The following is a 24,037-nucleotide window of genomic DNA, read 5'->3' as shown; positions in this document are numbered from 1 at the left end:
AATGGAAGATGGTTGTCTTAGGAAAAAGAAAAATCTTCCCTACGTTGAGTTCAAAAACTATGAGTGAGGGTTCAATGTGAACAATCTCAAGGCCTGTGGGGATTTCAGTTCTGGGGGAGCTTCTGGGAAGGTGCAGGGTTTGTGCTCAGGGTGGTCACAACTTCCAGTGGAATTAGGAGAGGCAACCGTGCCATGTTCCCCGACTACGCTGCCACCAAAAACCCTGTTATGGGTGGGACTGTGTCCTCCTGAAAGAGCTACGTTGAAGTCCTAACGCCCAGTACCTCAGTGACCTTATTTGGAGATAAGGCCTTTATAAATGTAATCCAGTCAAAATGAGGCAGAGAGGGGGCTCTAATCCTATATGACAGGTGTCCCCATGCAAACGGGAAATGTGGACAGAGGCGACAGAGAACCGAGATGATGTGAAGACTTGCAGAAGACAGCCAGCATCTACAAGCCAAAGAGAGTCTGAAGCCACAGAAGCTGGGAGGGAGGCCTGAAACAGATTCTTCCCTGCAAGGTTTGGGAGCGAGCACGGTCCTGCTGACAGCTTGGTTTTAGACTTCTAGCCTCCAGAATTGTGAGACAATGAATTTCTGTCGTTGCAAGCCTCTTAGTCTGTAACTAGAAGCCCTAGGACTTCTAGTTACAGTTGGAATTCCACATGGTGAACTTTCCAGAAAGAGATTAGTTGGTTCTTGGTTTGAAAATCAGATTAGCTTAAAGAGGTTTTATTTTGCTATGTTTTGCATTGGCTTTTTAAATATAAATGTTGACCTGGATACCCTCCACCCCCACCCCAATCTGAAGAATTCCTTATCATTTTGGCTACAGCAGGGCTTTTTCCTGCTTTGGAAAAAGGAGAAAAAAAAAAAAACCCACAAAAAAACAGGTAGTTAAATTTTGAGGTCTGTCTCCTCCAGGGCTTTGAAGATGAAGAAAAGCAGCTTAATTGGCTCTGGACTGTCTTGGGGGTGATTTGATATTCTTTTTAAAAATAGATAGCAAGGAAAATTGTCTCATATTGAAATGCCACTCCCTCAGACTCAGTTTTAAAGGCTCCCTTGCAGGCATCCCTCCCGGCTTCCTGAGAGCCCTGCTGGCTCACTCATCTGCTCCCCAGGGCCAGCTGGAGAGAGCTCTCCCTGGCTTCCCCTCTGCTCTGCCTCTGCCAGCACCAACTCCATTTCCTCATCATTTTTAGGATTTCCCCCTTTCAAGATGTATCTGAATCTTCAAGAAATTTGGAAGAGGAAAAATGCCCTGCTTTGTCCTAGCCATACTGTCACTAACCCTGAGTGGAGAAGAGATGACTGTGTCTCCACGTTGGCTCAGAGGGAGTCTGTTTCCCCCTCCTAACCCACCCCAGTCCCAGCAGTGGGGCAGCCTCAGTGCCTCTGAGGCTCCACTCGAATGTTCGGTGTTGACACGGAAAAGGCCACGGCCCTCACGGTAGTGCAGCGCTGCTAAAGTGTGTTCCACATCATTAGCTTCCAATTGCCTTGGCTTCTCAATTCATGTCATTTATTCCAAACCATCTCCGGTGGATTTAGCGGAGCATAACCCTGGAATCTGAAGAGGAGGGGAATATTTTGAAACCTCGTTAACTGTTAGGATCTTTTCTATTAAAACTCTAAGCCATAAAATTGCCTCATTTGGGTATTTTTTAAATGCCAACCTCCTCTACTCTGATAAATTTCAGGCCACGTCTCTCATGCACAGGTGAGCTGTACTCTGACAAAGCACAGGCACAATTGTCTGACCAGGTTTATTGGTAACTAAAGACCATCAGAAATATCTTCTTTTTCACTTTGCTTAGTTTAAGACTGTCCCTGAACCTTCTGGTGGTGTCTGTTATGGTCAAGCACTTGACCAAAATGGCGAGATTGAGGGCCTGTGGGCAAATGTTAAATTCTTCTTTGGGTCTTTCACTGAGGTGCTAAGGAATTCTTTATGGAGGTTTGTGTTAAAGAGAAGGGTCTATATAAGGAAAGAATCAGAGTAACGGTACCGTTTTCACAAATTACAGACCTCTTTGGAATTGTGTTTGATGTGAAATTATAGTCTGTCTCCAGCTTCCTTTTCGCAGCTGTGAGTTGTTTACTATTTAACCATGTAACCTCAAATTACAGAGAAGATGGGGGAAAAAAATCCCTGTTTGGGGTATAGTCTATGCTCAACTTCACAGATATCTTGGAGCGTGCATAGCATAAGATTCCTATTAGTTGTCATACAGGTTCATTTTAACACCCATCTCCTGGTTGCTCGTGTAGTTTTGAAAGTGGTGTGTTCATAAATAAGGAAAAAATCTGGAAAATCTGGAAAATTTTCAAAACTGAGCTGAAATGCAGCGATCTGGTTTTAATCTTTAAGAAAATCAACTTCATTATTAATTTCCCCTCAGACATCTCCTGGGATCTGGCAAAGGCAAATTGCAAAAAGGTTAGCCAGATTGCATTTGGGCAGAAAATCTTATTTAGATCATATCATCACAACCAACTAGCAGTATTTGGAAATCAGACATGGATAATGCCAAGGAATGAGGGAGGTAGGAAGGGCTTGCAGCTCTCACAGGGCCCTCCCCAGACCCTGAGTGCTCCTGGTACCCAGTGAGCATCTGCTCAGAAGCAGCATAGGGATCCTGGGGCACTTCCATCAGCCAAAGTCTGGCGATCCTTAGGAAAGCATCTAGCTTTTAAAGCTTTAGTTCTCTCATCTGTAAAAAGAGGGAGTTAAAGAGATGACCTCTAAGAATCCTTCCAGTTCAAAAAAAATTCTGATTCTAGGCCAATTTTGACTCATTGCTGACACTGCATGCTTATAGGAAGTTTTCATGGGAGAAATGAAATCTGAGTAGTGCTATGAAAATTTAGTTCAAGAGTTTTGGGTATTCTAGGCTACAGAGTGGTGTAACTGATGCTCTATGGATAAGTGAGGACAGAACACCCTAAGACAGGTGGATTGAAATTCTGGCTCTTCCACTTCCTTAGCTGTACTAATATCTAGAAATAACATCAAACACCTAGTACAGTATCAGGAACTTTGTAGATAAATAACAAATTGAAGCTATTAATGATGTTGGAAGGTGGCTGCCCATTGAAGCAGAGTGTGTGTGTGTAGGGGCACCTGGGTGGCTCAGTTAGTTAAGTGTATGACTCTTGATTTTGGTGCAGGTCATGATCTCAGGGTCATGAGATTGAGCCCTATGTTGGGCTCCACAACCAGGTGTGGAACCTGCTTAAGATTCTCTCTCTCTCCCTCTCCCTCTGTCTCTCCTTTCCTCATTCTCTTGCTCTCTTTTTCTCTCTCAAAAAAAGAAAAAGAAAGAAGAAAGAAAGAAAGAAAGAAAGAGAGAGAGAGAGAGAAAGAAAGAAAGAAAGAAAGAAAGAAAGAAAGAAAGAAAGAAGAAAGAAAGAGAAAAGGGTGTGTGTACAGAAGAAGAATATGTGAGAGCGAGAATTGTTGAAAAATCCTGAAGCCTTTAGTCACAAACTATAAATTGTTGTGAGCTCATGGCAGTTGTGACCATCTATTGATCTACAAAGAGAATCTAGGAGTCAATGCTTGAAAAGGGGGACCAGGTAGACAGAAGTGAGACAGGCCACCAAACTAGGAGACATTTGGCATGCTATGGTTTTATCCTAAGATGCAGTGGCTCTGAGAATTAACTCTAGAAATTCCCATGAAGTTGATAGTAATGAAAATCATGCAAACAACCACACAAGGAAGCCAGGGCCAACACACAGCAGAAAAGTCTTGGGAATGGAAGCTCGGAAGCCAGTCATGGTCAAAGTGAAAGGACGGGGTACAGAGAGAAGCAGACATAAATCAGTAAGAGGACCTCAAACAAGTTAGGACGGCTCCTGCTCATATGGGACGCAGTACCTATGCATCCATTGACTGGCTAAATGGATGGATGGATGGTGTCCTTGAAGCTAAAGACAGAGAAGCAGGAAAGTGCTGAGGAGCAGGACAGAAGACAGAGTCTATGTCTGAAAAAGCACCATTGTTTCCTTTTGCTCTGGTTATTTTTTTTATTTTTTATTTTTTTCTCCTCACCCCCTTACCTGTTCAGGGACTATCTCAGGTGTCCCTGAACCCAATTAAAGCCCAGTGGGTCCCTGACTAGGGCCTTGCAGAAATCTTTAATGCATGGTAACTATAGTCATTGTGCCTTTTTCCATCTCCTTTTCTCTAGTTATCCTCATTGCTCTTTCTCTGGGCAGGTTCTCATTCTCTGACTCCGGGGGCCAACGGTCTCCTAGTGGGTCAGTCTGTATATCCAGGTTCACACGAACATACGCCATTTGATCATGTAGTGTCACTGCTCAAAAATTTTCCAAGGCTCTGCATTGTGCATAAGTCAGAACCCCAGTCACTTTGTTTGGCTCTATTTTTGCCCAGCATGACTGTTCAAGCTCCTGCTTTCTTCCAGAAATGCTCCAGGCCCATCAGGACTCTGCCCTCAAACCTCAGCTCAGCTTTGTCCCTGTGCTAATGCATTTCTCTTGCCTGCGAAGTCCTGGGTCTACCCACCCACCAGTCCTGAGGTGCTGATCTGTGTGTGTGTCCCTGCTCATCCCTGCTCACACCTTTCCTTTTTCTGTCTGGCTTTCATTCATCCACTCTCTTCTCTTTTGGTGATTGTACTGCCAATTCCAACTAGATAATAAGCAGCTTGGAGGTAAGGATTACATTTTATTTTATTTTATTTTTAAAGATTTTATTTATTTATTCATGAGAGACACGGAGAGAGAGGGGCAGAGACATAGGCAGAGGGAGAAGCAAGCTCCCTGCAGGGAGCCCGATGCGGGACTCGATCCCAGGACCCCAGGATCATGACCCGAGCCAAAGGCAGATGCTCAACCATTGACCCACCCAGGTACCCCAAGGATTACATTTTATATTGCCTTCCCCACAGCATCATCTGATTAATGGGAAACACTATTGGCATTCATGGGATTTCTAAAGCACTTGTGAATTTACAAAGTCATTTCAAATAAGTTTTATTAGTTAAAGTGAAGGAAACCTACCTTTCCAAAGGCCATATAAAAATAGACTTTTAAAATCAGACTTCCCATCTGAGTAATAAATTGAATTGAATTTTTGGATTAAAAAAAAAAAGATGTGATATTGGCTTTTCATTTCTTCCACTAGTTGTTTCCAGGCAACCTTGAACTTGTCAAATAAAAAAGTATAAACAGAAGATGGAGATGTACGACCTTACCTTGAGAGTCTTGAGCTTGATAGGCTGAGCGCACTATTCAGCATTGCAATATTCCTTAAAGACCAACCCTCTTTTCTTACGTTCAGTTTTCTTAGAAGATTTTAGGAAGAAACCTTGGTGTAGTGAAGAACCTAGGATTTGGAGTTACATACCCTGAATCATTTGAATTCTGACTTTATTTCTGTGAGATAGGGAAAAATCACTTAAACTCTCTGAGCTTTGATTTGTCTCTTAAATAGGCATAATCATCCAACCTGCCTACCACATAATGACACTATGTGTGCCATGTGACTGGACAGTTGACAGAATCATAAAGGTGCCTTTTGTCATCATCATCATCATCATCATCATCATCATCCATAGAAGCTCTGTAAAAAGGACAGGGAGGAAAGGTGGCACTTCCTCTTGGCCAGGATTTCAGGAGCATCCCTGTAGCTCTCCTCATCTGCTATCCCTGCCAGGGCCAGCACACAGGTGGCCAGCTCCTGAGGTACAGCCACCTACCACACAGCTCCACCTTCACACAGCCAGAATTAGAACTGGCTTGGCTATACCTTCTTGACTTCCATGTCCTTAATCCACGGCCAACGATGGCTGACTCCAGTTTACCAACCACTTTGGCTCTTGGCCTCTGTTTCTAGTCTTTCCTAGCCACTGAGACCAATTTGGGGTGACCCAGGCATGGCAGTGGGAATGGCAATCCCAACCTGATTTTGGGGCAAATCAAAGAGAAGGCTTTGCTGCTTGTTCTGGATTTGGTTGAAGCTCTGATCACCCTTGAGCCCTGCATTTGGCATCTTTCCTTTCCTTGTTCACACAAGGAAGGAAAAATCACTGTCCCTGTGAAAATGAACAAGCCTCTGCTCCTCTTCCCTGTTCTCAAGCAGCAGCAGACAAGGAGAGAGGAAATAAGAAAGTCATAGCAGAACCTCTGACCTGTTAACTTCTCCAAACCTCTTTAGTTTTCAGAGACTAATTCTGAGGATCAAGGAGAGAATTTCTAAATGAAAAGAGGGAATACTGGATTTATTTAAAAACAAAACAAACTACTTCCTCTTTCCAAGGTAGAAGGAGCCTCCTGTCTCATCACAAAATATGTCATTTCAGAAAAAAAGCCCTTTTTTTTTCTATTATGACAAAATAAAATGTTCCTTGGTCAGGAATGAATAAACCTCGGAAGAGGTAGCTCTTCCCTCCCCAGACACAAAGACTGGCTTCTGTATTTTCTGTCTATTTTAAGATCAATTCAAATCCCTCACACATGATTTGAGGGCAGCAGTAGAGAACAATTCTTTTGAGGAGAGATTTTCAAATGATATTTTATGTCTTCAAGTGTAGCTCCCAAGGCTGGTTTGGAACTTGCTTATTAGTTATAGCTGGGACATCATTATTCTAGAATAACATGCTATTATGAAACATCATTATTCTTCATCCTGACCCCATGAAGCTAATAAGACAGGCCCAATTATTAAGCCATATGGCAAAGAGATATTTGGGTAAACAAATTTGTATTTCAATAAAATTTAGCTGTCCCATAAGATATAATAATTAAAATGTAAATGACAGTAGGTACACTTGCTTAAAGCTGACTTCGTAGCTTGCCAGATGGTACATTGTAGGTGATTTGTACTCCACAAACAGAGGTTTTTAGGCAAATAATAATTTCAGTCTCTTCCCATCCATTTTTATCTTTGGTAATAGTTCTGGTTTGTTGTATCACCCCCTGAGATCAGGTCTATTTTGCAGAATTGCTTAGGGCATGCATCCAGTAGACCAGTGTATTGAAGGGTTTTCTTGGTTTTGTTTTTTGTTTTAATTTTCTTGTTTCCTTGCATGAGTTCTCTTTTCCAAGATTGGAGGAAAGAAATAAGAGAGCACTTTCCCCACATAATTCCCCTGTTTTCCCATCTCTACTTCAAAAGGCAAAGGCTAAAAGCAGCTTTGTGGGGAGGAACATTTTCACACCCTTGCCAGGATGGGTAGGGTTAAGCTGTTTTTCAGCTGCAGGGCCTAATTGGAGGAGGGAGAGCTCAGAGCTTTCTCCTCTCTGCACTCACACTATCCCCATTCTGCTCTTTCTTCTTAATTTCTCCACCCCTCCTGAGTCTATGCCTGGACCAAAGCTATTGGGTGGGGGCAGGGGGCGCAGAGGGTAGGGAAATGAGAAGATCAGGAAATGAAGTTACCCCCTAATTCTCTCTTGCTTGGACTCCCTTTTGCAAGCAAAGGGCCCCGTCGCTCTAAGCCTCCGTAGACCACGTGAATATCATATTCTCTCCCTCTCCTTCAGACACACGCAGTAGCCTGCAGCCTCGCTTCGAGCAGTCTGTTTCTGAAAGTAGCACTAACCAGCAGGGAGATGTTAGAAGATCTAGATTCTAATTAAGGTCGCCTCTGATTGCACTAGACAAGTCCCTGCTGCTTAGAAACAGGCTGAAAAATCTCGGATTAAGAAGGTTGTGGAGGAAGGCACAGATCCAGAGCAGGGTCTCGCACAAGCTCTCTTCTTGTGAACATTCTCTAAAATGGGAGCTTGTAAGAGTGCCTGGATGGCCTTTGGCTCAGGTCGTGATCCCAGGGTCCTGGGATGGAGCCCCAAGTCAGGCTCCCTGCTCAGCTGGGAGTCTGCTTCTCCCTCTCCCTCTGCCTGCCGCTCCCCTGACTTGTGCTCTCTCTCTGTCAAATAAATAAATAAATAAAATATTTAAACATAAATAATAAATAAATAACATGGGAGCTTGTAGAGGCCATCAAATAAAAATTAAAATAGTCAACAATACCACCCCTTGTTAAACCATGAATTAAGCTATAGCACAGGGCAAATAGCGACACCCAACATGACACACAGCTATATCTGGGAAATACTTGGTGTAGAATGATTCAGGCCATGAAGAGGACGGTAGGGTTAAGGGATGTGTGTAGGCTTTTCCCTTAAACCGGCAGTGTAAGAAGTTTCTAGTTTCTACCATATGAATGCACAAAGTAAAATGAAGACCGTGCTCCTCCACCTGAAGAGGAAGAGCTAGGATTTGCCTCTTCATGGGTGGAGGCAGACAGAGCCTGATGGCCTTCTAGAATATCCTCACCCCTTCCCTTCAGTGGCCACACTGCTGGCCAGAGTTAGGGCCATGAAACCTGGCATCCTGAGTATGTACTTTGTGTCCGAAATCATCCTAGTAATATGAGAGGGACAGGCCAGGTTCACCAATAAATGTTGGATTAAATTAAATGAAGCCCAGCAAGGTTATATGGTTTCTCTTGGGCCGCTGTCATCCATGGGTAAACATCAGGTTAATATACTCTTTATCTACAAGGATAAATATGTCTATATCAGAATTTCTTTTTCAGTAACTTTAAATTTGAAAATATGTAACTTCAAATATACAGAAACATTGCAAGGGTAAGAATAGTACACAGAACACCCATACCTCCCAGATTCACATACTGTTAATATTTTGTTCCATTTGTTTTGTTATCTATGTAATATATGTTTATGTTATATCATGTATTATATGAGCAAGAGACTATTTTTCTCAAGTATTTGAGAGTCAGTTACATACAGTTGACCCTTCAACAACGTGAGTTTGTAATGTGCAGGTTCACTTATAAACGGATTTTTTTATAAACACAGCACAGCATTGTAAATGTATTTTCTCTTCCTTATGATTTTCTTAGCAACATTTACTTTTCTCTAGCTTACTTCATTGTAAGATTACAGTATGTAATACATATACAGAACATGTGTTGATCAACTATCAGGTTATCAGTAAGTTTTTCAGGCAATAATAGGCTATTAATAGGTAAGTTTTGAGGGATCCAAAAGCTATATGTGGGTTTTCAGCTGCTTGGGGAGTTGGCACCCAACTCCCATGTTGTTCAAGGGTCAACTGTATATTCGGCCTCTCGGTGTCTAAATATCTCAGTATGTATATCCTGTGAATGAGGTTAGGATCAATATCCTGATCAGCATCCTTCACAGAACCTCTTCTCCATGTGGCTAATTGAGCTTCCTCATAGTTCAGCAGGCTCAGGGAAGTTGAACTACTTTCATGGCTTTTAAGAGGGAGCATTCTAAGCAGCAATGGCAGAAAGTACAGATCTCTTGAGGGCCAGCTTAGAAATTACACAGCTTCACTGTCACTCTTTTTATTGGTGCAGACAGCCCACAGGGTCAGTTGGATTCAAGGGCAGGGGAACGCAACTGCACCCCTGGTGGGAAAGAATTATTGGCCATCTTGAATCCATCCATTTTCTATCTGTGGTCTAGACATTTATGTATGATTCTCTATTCCCTGCTAAAGTCTAAACAGCAAGATCTTTGGAGGCAGGATTCTAGTCTGTCTTGTCTTTGCAACCTCTCCCATGGTACTCAGCTCACTGCCTTGCCCATAGTAGGTGCTTAATATTTATGGAGTAAATATTGATTAGAAACAGACTCCTCAATGGTCCAACCAACCTCCTTACATTATTTCAGAGGCCCTGGAAACCCTATGAAAGCTCTATGATAGTCTCAAGGTCACAGAGTGCCATTTTGTTAATCTCAATGACAGTCTTGTGAACCAGTGTTCCAGTAGAGAGGTGTGACTGGGACTGAAGGCTGATGGGGGTAGTAGGAAGGTGGTAGGGAAGGGACTGTTGGCTTTCTCATTTGGTGCTTGTGTTTTTGAGTAAAAATCCTGCTTTGAATAGGTAATTGGCTTACCTGGATCTGACTGTATCCATAAAATAAACTGGAAACATCTTTTTTCTATATCTTTTGGCAGAGTAAGGATGTTAGATTTAAAATATCACAGGAAAGACATGGAGGGGAGACAGGTTTATGGCTCTGGAATTAGCAGTGCGGATGCTCAAAAGGATGACCTGTCCACCTTGTTGCTCCTTGGTCCTCTGTAATAATACTTAGGAAGCCATGGCATGAGTGTGGTCAGTGTATAGGCAGTTAGCTGGTCCTCAGTGTCCTTAATGCAGCTCAGCTCAGAGCTGAACAGGAGGCTTGAGCATTTTTCCTTCAGCCTGGCTGTGCCAAATCAGAACTAATACCCATGGCCTCTGTCTCATGGGCCAATTTGCTCAACTTCAATTTTGGTCCTCAAGATTTTTGTTTTGACATTTAAAAAATTGCCTCATTGGTCTATGGGCCCTGATTTTTGTGATGGTTCTGAATGAATTCTAATGAGTTGGTGTATCTTTCTGGATCTTTATAGAGATGTAGGAAGATAAATTGCATCTGTCTTCCAGGAGAGTTACAAATTCAGCAGAATGTCAAGCTGGGAAGGCAAGAAGGGAAGCATCTCTGAGAGCAGCTCCACAGAGCAGCCTGCACACGCTGGAAGACTGCAGGCTTCCGGAAGAGGCAGACAGGACACAGGTGAAAGATATAAATAAACCACACTTTCCAGACCCCTGGGAAACCATTTGTACCTCTTAGGGAGGATTCTCCATCATTTTGGCCCAAAATGTAACATCTCACATACCTGGCAGTCATTTAGATGGCCATCTCAAACATGTGATGCTACCAAAACCTGGGAAGGAAGTCAAAGCATCTTGGAGGCACCAAAAGAAATGTCCCAGGATTTTTGACAAAACTCCATGAATATTTAGACAGAATTGCAGCAAACATGGTTATCTGGTGTCCAACTCACAGCCAGTAAGAAGCACCTTTGGAGAATGTGGGAGCTTCTAGAGGCAGAACATGAAAAGGCAGAAGAAAATACAACCTGGTGGGGGAGGAGACCAAGACAAAAATAAAACCAGCCCTAGAAACACCAAAGTCCTCAACAAGCACAGAATGCCGGGGCCACCCTGGGAGGAAGCAGATAACTCTGCACTCTCAGCTACCTGAGGCCATGGCAGCACCACATTATCACCTGATTAAAAAAAATGAAGATAGATGGGGTCTGCACATATCAACAAGGGGTTAAATATGCTCATTACATTGTCATTTATAGAAACAGCTTAGAAATATATCTCTCCAAAATGATTAGACATTTTAAAAGTTTTAAAACTTGAATAGATCTTTGTTATCTGGAGAAATGTGTGAATTAACTATATTAGTCTGCTAGAGCTGTCATAACCAAATACCACAGACAGGGGGGCTTAGACAACAGAAATCTGTTTTCTCACAGTCCAGGAGGCCGAGAGTCCAAGATCCAGAGGTCAGCAGAGTTGGTCTCTCCCGAGCCTGGAGTGAACCACATTCTCCCTGTGTCCTCACGTGGCCTCACTACCCTGTGCACCTGCATGTCTGGTGTCTCCTCCTCTTGCTATAATGACAACAGGCATATCGGATTAGGGTCCCACCCTTCTGGCCTCATTGAACCTTCCTTACTTCCTTAAAGACCCTATTTCCAAATAGCATCACATTTTGAGGTACTGGGGAGGGTGTTTAAGACTTCAGTGTATGAATTCAAGGGGACACAATTCAGTCCATAAGACTAATAAAACTTTATTTCTTTATTTGTGCTTTATTTTGCATCAACCCAGCTAATTCAGCCTTGGTGGGAAAATTAGCAAAGCTACCAGGTAATCTTTTCTAGTTATTCTGAAGCAACTGACAAAAGAATTGAGGAAACAACTGTTTTTATGTAACTCTTTCAATTTATCTCTTTCTGTGTCTCTCTCGTCTCTCTGTCTCTCTTACACTCACACCCCTAGGAGATCAAGTCTTATTTATTCTATTCTTACACATCTTTGAAACTTCTCCTGCCACTGCTTTCATTCAGACCCTCATCATTTTTTTCCTGATTTAAAGCATCATCACCAGTCCCCCTGAAGAGGAGGTGATTTCCCCAAAACACAGGTCCCACCATGGCACCTTCTGCTTACATCCCTTGAGCAGTTTGCCTATTTGCTTCCAGGATTAAGTTCAAACTCTTCAGCAGGATTAAAAGGAGGCTGGCCACGCTGATGTTATCAAGTGCTGATGATGGTGTGGAGAAACCAGAACTTTCACATGTTGCTGGTAGCAAAGGAAAATGATACAGCCACTTTGGGAAACAGTTTGGGAGTTTCATGTAAATTAAACACACATTGACCATATGACTGACCCCATTCCTACATAACTACCCTCATAAAAATGAAAATCTATATTCTCACAAAAGTCTGTGTACAAATGTTTATAGTGGTTTCATTCATGATTGCCAGAACCAGAAACAACCCAAAAGTCCCTTAACTAGGGAATGGATAACAATCTGTGGGACATCTATAATATGGAATATTCCTTAGCCATAAAAAGAAACACATTCCTGATACAAGTAACAACATGTGTGAATTTTATGTGCATTGTGCTAAGAAGTCAGATTCGAAAAGCTACAGACACGATGAATCCATTTACTCACACTTTTGCAACGGCATAAGGGACAGAAAGATCTTTGATTGCCAACAGCTAAGCCAGGGGAGGGATTGACTACAAAGAGGCCCAGGGGGATATGAGGGTGTGTGGAACTGTATCCATATCTTGACTGTGGTGGTAGTTACACAACTGTATATATCCGTTGAAGTTCACGGAACTGTATACTGAAAAGAATGAGTTATACTATGTGTAAACAGCTCCTTAATTTTTAAGAATGAGAAAACAAAAGTACTAATCATATGTCCCTATAAGCCTGGTAACATTCAGTTTCATGCCTAGTGTCCCAGGGTAATTTGTTCTAGCTTCCTCCTTTTACTCTAAAAAATATCCCAAAATTGTATGATCACAGTCTTAGGCCAGGAGAAACCCGGAAAGCAGTCCCTGAAATACGGACTTGTGGACAGATACTTTCTTTTGGGAAATGATTCTGTGGAGTAGGAATGGAAACGGGGAAATAGTGAAGCAGGGAAAGAGGCAAAGCTGACACTAAGGGGTCTCCCTCTGTGTGTAATGGGGGCTTGTCTCCATGGGTTCTTACCCTGTGTGATTTGGAAAAGAGGAACATTTCTCCCTGGCTGTCCTCCTGCATTGACCCAGCATGGCTCATGGAGGGCTAACTTCCAGGCTGTGCATCCCAAGGCCCAGGTGGGGCAGTGCTGGCATCCTATCTCCCAGCAGAGAAGCCCCAGTATACAAAGGGAAGGTATAGGCAGAAGCCGAGAAGTGGTTCTGTCACCTACACCTGAGGATGCCTTTTTCTGACTTGCACCAAGGCACCTCATAGCCTGGAAGCAAGCCTGCTCCACTTGGAATGTGCCCTCTGATTTCCACATCCTCGTGTCTCATGTCCTTCTCCGCCTGCCAACTATTATCCTCCCAAATGCACCCTGGGAAACACATCTGGGAAGCCTTTCTTGATCCTCCTCCACCCCACCACCAAGTTATTAAATAAATACCCCTTGTTATGGACTGAATTGTGTTCTCTCAAAATTCCTATGTTGAGGCCCTAAACCTCTAGTACCACAGAATGTGACTCTATTTGGAAACAGAGCCCTTAAAGAAGTGATTAAATTAAAATGAGCCTCCCCCAGGGTGGGCTCTAATCCAATATAACCAGTGTCCTTATGGCAAGAGGAGGAGACACCAGACCTGCAGGTGCACAGAGTAGTGAGACCACATGAGGACACCAGGAAAATGTGACTTTCTACAGGCTCAGGAGAGAGGCCTCAGGAGAAAACAACCCTGCTGACACTTTGATGTTGGACCTCCTGCCTCCTAGACTGTGAGAAAACAGATTCCTGTTGTCTAAGCCCCCAGCCTATGGTATTTTGTTACAGCCACCTGCGCTGACGAATACACCCCTGTTCTGTGTCCTTGTAATCCCTTGAGCATATGTGTATTAGCTTGTATTCTGGAATTTGAAAATGACTGGTGTCGCTGCTTCCTCTCCCCCCTGGACCATGGGCTCCTTGAGGGTGGTGTGATCTTGTTAGCATTCACTATCATCCAGTGAAGAGCTTGATGTCAGTATTTGTTTTGTTCAAAAAAAAATTTTTTTACATCAGTATTTGTAGAATGAATGACAAGGCAGAAAAATCATTCTCTCACTTGGCATCCTGAGAAACTATAGCTGCTGGTGCCATCAGAGGCTCAAATGAAAGAGGCAAATTTTAAGAAAAATACCTTCAGAAATACAGTTTCATTCCATTAAATGTGTACAAAATAGATAATACAGTGTCACCAGCAGGAAATTATGGCTTCGCATTAGCTGTGGGGTTGGCTTCTATCTGTGCTCCAAATTTGACTGCTTTCACTCTTTACCTGGATCACTGTGCTGTAACAGAGATAAACACTTTGCTGCTTTCTCTCCCTGCCTCTCTCCCCCGCCATCCCAGCCCACCACACACATACTCAGCATGCTGGATCGGATTCCTTGCTGCTGTCTGTGCTGCTCTTCTGGCTGGTTCCCCACCTCATTCTGACAGCTCTCATTCTTCTCCTAAGACTGTTCTAAGGCTTCGTCTCCTCCAGGGACTCTCTCATGACTGCTTCAGACTAGATCAAACACTCCTGAATGCTGTCTTTACACCCAGGAGTACAGCTATCATATCATTTAACGTAGCATATCACAGGTACCCATTTCCATGGTTCCCCCCCCCCCCATATACCATAAGTTCCTTGAAAGCAAGGACCTTGTTCTCTTTCATTAAAAAAAAAAGAGCTGGGGGGAACAACTTCATCCTGGGAGTCTGGCAAAATGCCCAGTATAAAACTCACTCAACACGGGATAGCTGTTAATGATAATTTCTAACAAAATAGTAGTAAATCATGGGAAGGACAGTTGGGTATCATATAAGTTAGTATGAGTTATTTAGAAACTATATATTTTTCTTTTTAGTTTAACTTCTTTTTCTTCTAATTTCTTTTGTTTTAAGATTTTATTTATTTATTCATGAGAGAAGCACAGAGAGAGGCAGATATATAGGCAGAGGGAGAATCAGGCTCCCTGTGGGGGAGTCCGATACAGGCCTAGATCCCAGGAGCCCAGGATCATGTCCTGAGCCAAAGGCAGATACTCAACCGCTGAACCACCCAGGCACCCTAATTTCTTTTTTAACATAAGTTTTTTTCTGACTGCTGATTTCTAAGATTGGAGAGTAAAAATAGGAGGAAAAAAACAAAAGTTAAAGAGAGTGAGGGAAAACATACTTAGACACACACACATCCACAAGAACACAAGTACAAATGAGGACAGGGATTTTCTGTGCTTAAATACCCAGATTGTAGCACTGATTCCCTTAATGCCCTGAGGTGAAGTGTACATAGTCCTTAGTCTCTGAAGCTAGAGATGCAAAACATATCTCTTTCAACAAAGGGCTGAATGGATTAATTAATGCTTACAAAGTTCTGTAAAAATGAAAATTGGCACACAAATCCTTATTAGTATTAGTTATGCTCTGTATAATAAGACTTAGATGTGAAATTTATGTAATAAATCAAGTAACATGGCTCAAAAGTAGAAAAGCATGTACAAAATACACATCCACATTAATCATATAATCAACAACTCCCAAACACCCCTTCTTCACTGATCTATCAATAATCTGAACTTTAATCCTTTGTGTGCTTTCTAATGTGATTATTGGCACAGTGTTGAGCTTTGTGATGTATATTTTAATGCACTTCTAGAAGATTTCCTTTTGTGTCTTATATATATTAGAAAGATTCCATTCTGATGTTATTTTTTCCAGTGGAGGAAAAAAATGACAGCACTAAGAAAATTCATATATTTTATTTTATAAGATTTGAAATTCTGGGTTTTGCCATTATGCATCTATTGTAGAGGAGACAACTGGGCCATTATAATAATAATGATTTCTTCTGTCACTTTTCTTCAGTTTGGATGAGAGTCCTTAAGCTCTTTATAAGAAAGAGCTACTTTTCACTACTCTGAAACAGGGAGATCTTTATAGGTGATAACACTCCTATTTTACTGTAATTGCTTTTTTAGTGTCTGTCTTCTCCCTTGGATGGTGGCTTCACAAAGCCAAGAACTATGCCTGCCTTCTCACAGCAGGTGCTCAGTAAACACCCCACGCAGAGTGGAAGGGTTAGGTGCAGAGAAAGGGAGCATGGATATTGGTGATATTAACACTATCTAAGCAAGAGAGACACGTGGGATGGGAGAGACTGATGCAAAACATGCAGTCTAGAAGGCTATAGAGCAAGGTGTTGAGATTGCACGGAAGGTCCCAGTTTGCTAAGGTGATAAATGTGGGTTCCAACTACTCTATTATGGACATATGGTTTTGCTAATACTTAAACCTTGTGATATGAGAAAAAAGAGGATAAATTATTATCTCTGAAACTGCTTGCCCTAAAGGGCGGATATATGGCTTATAAGTCAGATAGAGCTCCAAGCTCTCTGGAATTCATAGTCTTGCTGATTTGGGCATGCCAACAGCCCCTTGGTGGTATTTTGCACTTAGCTGTTTCTTAGTAAGGTACGTGGACTGACTGTTGATATTATCATTAGCTATCATTAGCTATGACCAATCTTGGTCAGGTTGGGCTTAGAATTTCCCATTATCTCTGGGCTCACTGCTACACATCAGAGACATCCTTAGAGCCATTTTACAGCATTAGGAAACTGAAGCCCCAATTCCACACAGCTATTAAGAGGCAGAATGTGGATTTAAACCCTTTGCCTCTAATGTTCTCTTCTTTATGGTGTGCTATGTTCAGGGAAGGACTGCTTTCTGGACATAAGCGTGTCACTTGAACATGTCATTTAACTTTTATGAGCATCCATTTCCTTGTCCAGAAGGTGGAGGTGTGAAAATAGTTAATCATTCAGGTCTATTTTCCTCTAAAATTCTACAAGTAGGAGACGGAGGAGACACTCCCCGCTGCGTTAGAGCTGTCCACGGTCCTGACAAGACTGGAACCGATAAAGCCATAATCATCTTATCAAAGGAAGAAGCACAACAGGCCAGAAACGCCTCCATTAATAAAGATCCTGCTCTTATTCTCTTGGTCTCTTAAGTAATTAAGCATGCTTTCTCTTACTGCTGAGCGCATGGATTATGCCAAGAGCCAAGCCACTGCAAATTAAAGATGCAGGTAAACATGCCCATCTTCTTCACCTGCCTGACACAAACACCATGTGTTCTAGCTGAATGAGCTGTTGTCCATCTTGTCTTCATTTTTTTAAACTCTTTTGTCTTGAATTACAGATTCTTTTTCTGGACAACAGATGTTTTTGAGTCTGCTTTTCCAAGCTTAGCCACCCTAAGAACCAAGTGAGATTAATCGAATGAGTGATTTAAGAAACCAAGAAAGTTCCTTTGTGTTAGTACATTTTCATTCTTTTTTCCATTTATTCATAGGGATATGTATCTTACATGTGTTTGTGTCAAGGGGCATATATTTAATTGTGTAAGCGGAATTCCAAAAAAAGATGTAGTGGATACAGGAAGGTGAAAACATAAAATGAGTGCCTAACCATACGTTTTCTCTGTTGGTCGTGGCCACTCACTGAATTTTATACCATAATTTTTCATCATTTACAAGTCATCCTGAATGTATTATGTAAAATAGCATTAATAATAAACCTCTGGTATTTTGAAATCTTTTTACTCTCCGATGGCCTTTGCAAGATTCTTTTTTTTTTAAATAGCAATATTTAAAGGCATAAGGAGTTTTTTCCAAACATGTAAAAATAGTGCGTCCCATTGAGAATTAATTATGAGCTGGAACTATATTAATAAGGATATATTGGGCCACAGTAAAAGTAAAATTCTGAAAACAACAAGAGGTAAAATTATAGCGAGGCACTACTTTTAGCGGTTGATTTCTGTACTCCTTTCTATATCTACATATATAAATATGGTTTTACATTTTCAAATACACACACATATATTTCCTCACATGCATGTATAAGTAAATATATAAGGCCAAATCTAAGCTGTTTACATATGAGGCCAGAGGGGATTCTTTTTTTTTTCCTCCTCCAAATTATCTTCCTGAGTGATTTGCAAAGGGAAGAGGGTCTTCAAAGAGAATGTTTTTAAGGTCCTTGAAGCAAATGATGAACATGTGAATTCCTGAGTCAAGTCAAGGAAAAGAGGCAGAGAGCCTAGACCCAATATGGTGCTCATCCCAGCCTCAAAGACTAAAATCAATCTTAGGGAGAGGAATGTTTCCCCCCATATCATGCACAAAAAGACAGGGCTGGGAGATCTGAAGGGAACTGAAGTCTATTTGGGATCATAGAGAGTCTGAAGCTCTGGGGGTGTAGGAAGCAGCCCTCTGGGCATGGGCAGCTTTACCCCACAAGGCTTGGCAGAAATCACTACCAGGAAATGTGGAGTGCTCAGCACTGGGTGGCTGTGCACAGGCCTGGCCAAGCAGCAACAGCAGAAACTGTGCAGACTGAGTGAATTCATCAGTAGGGAGCAAGGACCCAGGGAAGACATCAGTTCAGCTGAGTTTAGGGGAATCAATAGCAAACTCCAAATCAGTTACGATGTGCTTTTGCCACATTATTGTTTATGCTTATTTACATTTTAATTTTTAAGTAAATTAGTAATGCATAAATATATGCTTCTTTAGAAAATGTTCAACAATTAGAGAAAGGCTAAAATCCCATTTGCCATCACCCCCAAACCTGGTTTCCTCTACCTTTTATAAAGAAATAACTATGACTTAGTCCTGCCATATTTTTTTAAGATTTATTTATTTATTTATGATAGACAGAGAGAGATTGGCAGAGACACAGGAGGAGGGAGAAGCAGGCTCCATGCCAGGAGCCTGACGTGGGACTCGATCCCGGGACTCCAGGATCGCGCCCTGGACCAAAGGCAGGTGCTAAACCGCTGAACCACCCAGGGATCCCCTAGTCCTACCATATTAATGAACATCTTTCCAGAAGAAAAATCGTAGACCAGAAGTCAATGAGAATACAGGTTCTAATACTGCCTTTTTTAAAATAAAAGAAATACATGAAACACCAAGAATATAGGCAATACAAACAGGGGGGAAAAGAGCTTCTGATCAGATGCCAGAGATATTTACCTTTATAAGCCTAGCCTCATAAATACAACATTTCTCAATGGAAGGAAAGTGGAGTGAAAGGTTGGGGCCCACATGGCTGATTGATATACCACTCCAATGTGTTTCCAGAAAGAAAAGTAACATTCCCAAGGTTGTAGCTACATAGCGCCAGCCTTTGCTGGCAATATCTAATCATCTTCCCCAAAGCTGTTTTATCTTCCATATTGATGATTCAAAGTAGTTAAGAGGTAAGAGGCTGGGCTGCCTTTCACAGGGTGGCCTATTAACAGTGGAATTCCCTGACTTGACATGTTTCATGGAGCAAACATGATTCCTAAGGCACAGAATATAATTCCTAAGGCCTCTACGTGCTAGTTAATTTCTTATTCACATGTTTTAATGGAGCCATGTGATTATCATTATTTAATTTAATGAGGCAGGTGCTCTGATTGCTGTGAAATAGTAATCTGGTAAATGGCACTTTCACGGCCTACGAGAGTTAATGCAGCTTCCCTCTGGTTTACCGTCTGGGGACAGAATCCCTGACACTGGGGCATCTTGTTCTTTGTCGACACAGTGCATGAGTGACAGTGGATGACTTGATGGTTTTCTGAAGTGTCAGCCAGGTGAGGCAGGAGCCCCTTCACATCTAGGGAAGATAAGTTGAAGATGAGTGAGCTGGATACCTGCGACCCCAAAATTCTAGTTGTGTAACATTCCTGCCTTTGCAGCTGACTTCTTAAAAGCACCTTGCAGGACACCTGGATGACCAAATCTTCATGTGCTTCCCTTTCTGCAAGAAAATACTCTGTGGGCATTTAAAGAAGAGGTCACCACTTTCTCTCCCAGTCACCGATGCTCAGGAAACTTGGTTTATGACAAGTGTGAGCAAAGTAGTTCATAGAAGTTATTTTGCAGCCCAATATTTTTGGTTCAGAGGATTGATTCAAAGAAATTATAATGATATGACTTGTTCACCTCGCTGTCATGTGCACACCACACAGGCCTGGCCCATAGCAGGTGCTCAATACCTGTGCACTAACAGTAGTAAGCATGACCAGGGTGCTGTGGAGGTGAGTAAGCTAAAGTCACAGAAAGTGCCTGCACATGGGGGGCAGGGGTGGTGGGATCAAGGATTGTTATTCGTGGTGGGGTAGTGTGAGTAGTGTCTGAGAAGTACAACTTGGTCATGTAGACAGTTCATGTTTGAGAGCATTGGCTTTGGAGTCAGGCAGGTCCGATGCAAATTCCGACTGCCACTTCTTAGGTCTGTGCCCATGGGCACATTCCTGCATATTTCTGAGGCTCAGTTTCCTCATCTGTAAAATGGGATCTGTAATAGCTACCTTGAAGGATTGCTCTACAAATGAAGAAAGAGAACATATGTTCAGCATTTTTTAAAAAGATTTATTTATTTATTTATTTATTTATTTATTTATTTATTTATGAGCGACACACAGAGAGAGGCAGAGACCCAGGCAGAGGGAGAAGCAGGCTCCCTGTAGGGAGCCCCACGCAGGACTCAATCTCAAGACCAAGGATCATGACCTGAGCTGAAGGCAGACGCTTAACCACTGAACCACCCAGGTGCCCCCATATGTTAAGTTTTTAACCCAGTGCCCAGTACAGTAAATAAATAGGGGTGCTTACTATTATGAAAAAGATATGAGAAAGTGATGTGTAACTTAAGGTGGAACTGGACACATGTGTCAGCCAAGAGAAGGAGCAGGAAGCAGCCAGGGCTGTCCTGAAAGAGCCTTGTAGGTCAGAGTGTGAGCTGTGACCTAAGTGCAGAGAGAAGCAGTGGGAAGTTGAGTCAGGACAAGAGTGAGGAGTGGGCTGACAGCCACCTCCACCCATTACCCTTACCTGGTTGGAAGAGAGAAGACAACAAGCTCAGAAATCCTTGCTCCTGAGCTTCTTGGTGGTGCCAAAAGAGCTCACAAACTTTTGTTAACTCTGTGTATATGTATCTTAACGATACAGGGTATTTTCTTGAGCTAGGTTTTGATTAAATGCATAGAGTGAAGATCAGGTGCATGGGAAACTGGCCTGGAGCTGTGCACACAGTGGGCTGTCCTTTAATTGGACTCTTCTACTCACTCTGATTCCCCTACTTGCTCTCAATAAAATACACGAAGACACTTATTTTCTACTTATAAGTGTTTTGTAATCTTTTAAGGTGAATAAAGAGGTTGTGGGGAATATGAATACCAGTCTTAGGTGGGGAGAAAAAGAACTTTCCAAAGCCAGATTTCACCACTTACCAGCCCTTTGATCCGAGAGTAGTTTCCAGATCTCAGTGTCTCCATCTGGAAAATAGGGATAATAGAGCCTAACTAGTTGGGCTTCTGTGAGTCCTCAGAGAAACAGCCTAAAGCACCTGGCACTATAGCAGACCTTCAGTAAAGGGTAACGGAGCAGACCTGCTGCTCCTACGCATGGTGCTGATGGTGACAGACACCCAGACACCTACCAGTGAAGATTTAGAGATGGGAACTCCAGAATAGAAAAGCAATAGCTACAACACATTGCTCCCTTCTGTCCCTTAAAAAAACTCGCACGCAAAACAAAACACCCCAGCAATAACAACAATGAAAAAAACCAAAAGTAAAACAAACAAAAAAAATTCATTCAGGGCCTGCTCATTGTAAAATTTCAAAATAGGCAACATTTATCTTTGGCTTTCACTGTCCTCAACATTTTTTAAAAACTGTAATAAAATACACAGAACGTAAAATTTACCTTCCTAACCATTTTCAAGTGTGTAGTTCTGTAGTTTAAAGAATATTCACATTGTTGAGCATACCAATCTCTAGAACTTTCTCATCTTGAAAAGCTGAAACTCCATAACCGTTGAACACTAACTCCCCATTTGCCACATACCCCTGCCCCATTCTGCTTTCTGTCTCTACAAATCTGGACACTCCAGGTACCTCACATAAATGGAATCATAGGTATTTATCTTTTCATAACTAGCTTGTTTCATGTAGCATACTATCTGCAACATTCATCCACATAGTAGCCTGTGGCCTGAATGATGTTTCATTGTGTGTACAGACCTCATTTGGTTTATCCATTTGCCTCTCAATAGATATTTGGGCTGTTTCCTCCTTTTAGCTATTGTGAATAATGCTGCCAGGACGTGGCTGTACACATAACTCTCCCCTCCCCACCTCTGTTTCATAATCCAACCTTTGGATTGCACCCCTAGTCAGCATTCTGCCATCAGGAAAGAAGATGTGAGAAATCATTAACACCTTGGTGCAAATGTGCTTGATGTGTTACCTCTAAATGAGAGTGTCTGAATTTTAAAACGAAGTCCAAAAGGAAAAGAACATGAGAGAATGAATAACAAATCATGGAGTCCCTGGGTGGGCGCTCTGTGGGCCTGTGGGCCTCCTCGCGCATCTCAGAGCCCATGGGTCTTCTCTACCGACAGAAGCACGACTCTGTCCCCATTAGCCCAGATCCTTGTCTTATGTACCAGCTCCACACCAAGTCCATCTTAACCATTAAACTGATGGAAGAAGGGGTGCCTGGGTGGCTCAGCAGTTTGGCGCCTGCCTTCGGCCCAGGTCGTACTCCTAGGGTCTTGGGATCGAGTCCCACATCGGGCTCCCCAGGGGGAGCCTGCTTCTCCCTCTGCCTGTGTCTCGGCCTCTTTCTGTGTGTCTTTCATGAATAAATAAATAAAATCTTTAAACTAATGGAGGAAACATAAAAATTAAGCCTACATTTGTCTTAAACTGTAATCATTTTGTTTTCCGTGGGGAGGGAAAATCCTTCTGACATGCTGGAGAAAGCTCATTCAGCTCACATGGGGGCTGCAGGCAGACCCAGCACAGGCCTTCCCACCGAGCCTCTCTTCCTCCCTCTGGCAACTCCCAAGCCACAGCTCCTGCGAGGCTGTAATCCTCCCCAGCGAGGGTTTACTAATCTCTATTATCTTTTCCTCCTGACAGGCTCCTGCTCTGCTTTGCCACACCTGTCAGCTCATCCTCCTCTGGCGTTAACCACCACGCTTACACTGTTGCCGGAAACACGAGTCCTCCCACAGCTACAGATATGCAACCTAGGAAATATTTTTCTTCCTACGGGCTTTTGTCTCAGAAAATGTTAATAAGCTGCAAGAATTCGCGGTGGTTGGATGGAATCTCTCTCTTCTTTCCTTCCATTGTAATGTCACAGCAGTGCCCCATCACATCCACTCCGTGCCATGACCAACATGCTTCCTTTTTGCAGCGCTTCTCCCATCTCTCCCTTTTTACCAGCTGGACCTAGAAGGGGGTGGGAGGGGGGCTTACGGGATACCAAGGGGAAAGACTGAGTCCCATCTGGAAGGCAGATGCAGAATTTGGATAATTTGGTAAATTTCTTAGCATTGGGGTGACCGGACTAGGACTTAGGTGAGCAGGAGTGGCAGGCTGGTAAGTAGGGGCAGAGGCAGTGCGGGAGAGCGTTGGGTGCCAGTGTAGTGGACCCAAATTCTAGGACTGTGCAAAACTAAGAGAGCAAGAACCAGAGACCTAAAGAGGGTATGGAGAAGTGAATTTAATCCTCGAAATAGCTTTTCACTACTGCTTATTTTTTTTTAACTAAGCTAACCCAGCATGGGGCTTGAACTCATGACCCCAAGATCAAGAGTCACATGCTCTACCAACTGAGCCAGCCAGACACTCCTCACTGGTGGCTTTTAAAAGATTAAGTATACCGTAACTCAGTTATGTTTTGAGGGAATTTCCTTTCTTTAGGACTTCCTATTCTCACTTAAAACTCTCATGGTATTTTAAAAATATCTTCCTGTCTGAGTTAAATCGGAGTCTCTGAGCCAGGCGTTAGGCATTAAATAAAAAACAGCATTTTCCTGGGTGATTCTAAAGAAGCCAGAATGAACCACT

General features: G+C 42.5%; 1 long non-coding RNA gene across 1 annotated transcript; it reads left to right on the top strand.

Moving 5' to 3' along the window:
* The first annotated feature begins 5,584 nt into the window (after nt 1–5,584).
* LOC112670103 (uncharacterized) lies at nt 5,585–23,362 on the top strand. Its single transcript, XR_003142761.3, has 3 exons — nt 5,585–5,720; nt 10,469–10,598; nt 23,102–23,362. It is a non-coding gene; the product is annotated as an uncharacterized LOC112670103 (long non-coding RNA).
* The last annotated feature ends 675 nt before the right edge of the window (nt 23,363–24,037 follow it).

Source organism: Canis lupus, chromosome 25 (assembly GCF_003254725.2).
Source record: "Canis lupus dingo isolate Sandy chromosome 25, ASM325472v2, whole genome shotgun sequence".
Classification (NCBI taxonomy): domain Eukaryota; kingdom Metazoa; phylum Chordata; class Mammalia; order Carnivora; family Canidae; genus Canis; species Canis lupus.
Note: the sequence above shows the minus strand (reverse complement) of the source record. Positions and strands in the feature narration are given on the sequence as shown.